The sequence below is a fragment of the Suncus etruscus genome, chromosome 5 (assembly GCF_024139225.1).
Source record: "Suncus etruscus isolate mSunEtr1 chromosome 5, mSunEtr1.pri.cur, whole genome shotgun sequence".
NCBI lineage: Eukaryota > Metazoa > Chordata > Mammalia > Eulipotyphla > Soricidae > Suncus > Suncus etruscus.
Window position 1 is genome coordinate 53,453,062 of NC_064852.1, and position 663 is coordinate 53,453,724.

Sequence of the window (663 nt, forward strand, 5' to 3'; positions counted from 1 at the left end):
CTGGATGGGTCAGAGAAATAGCTGGGACAAATCAACTAAACCGTTTTTTGTGTGTGTTTATTGTCAAAACACCTTTACAGCTGTTCCAAATTTTCAGTGAAAGTGATTTTCAACTTCATTTACTGTCTTTGTTTTGCAGGTGGCTTCTTGGTAGAAGATATTCCCATGTTATAGTGCTAAAAGTTTGCTTTAGGTAGTGGCTGGTCCCTTTGAATCAGAAGCCAATGGTTCTCCTTGTCCTGTCATTTCCATTCTATTTTTTCTTGTTTTGTTATATTTTGGAACTATGCACAGTGATGCTTAGGATTTACTCCTGGCCCTACACTCAGTAATCACTTTTTTTAAAAATATGGAACGCTTCACGAATTTGCATGTCATTCTTGTGCAGGGACCATGCTAATCTCTGTATCGATCCAATTTTAGTATATGTGCTGTCGAAGCGAGCACTACTCTTTTTTTTTTAAAGATGGGTCTACACCCGGCAGCTGCTCACAGAGATTACTCCTGGATTTTCACTCAAATCGCTCCTGTTAGGCTTGGGGGACCACATGGGATGCCAGGATCCATCCTGGGTTGGCTGTGTGCAAGAAAAATGCCCTACTGCTGTGCTATCACTCTGCACCTTCAGTAATCACTCTTGATAAATATTCTACCCACCTACTG

The 663-nt window shown here is 41.0% G+C and overlaps 1 non-coding gene across 1 annotated transcript; it reads right to left on the bottom strand.

Annotated features, from left to right (window-relative positions):
• Positions 1 to 343: 343 nt before the first annotated feature.
• LOC126010698 (U6 spliceosomal RNA) lies at positions 344 to 447 on the bottom strand. The gene has a single exon (XR_007496713.1). It is a non-coding gene; the product is annotated as a U6 spliceosomal RNA (small nuclear RNA).
• Between the last annotated feature and the right edge of the window lie 216 nt (positions 448 to 663).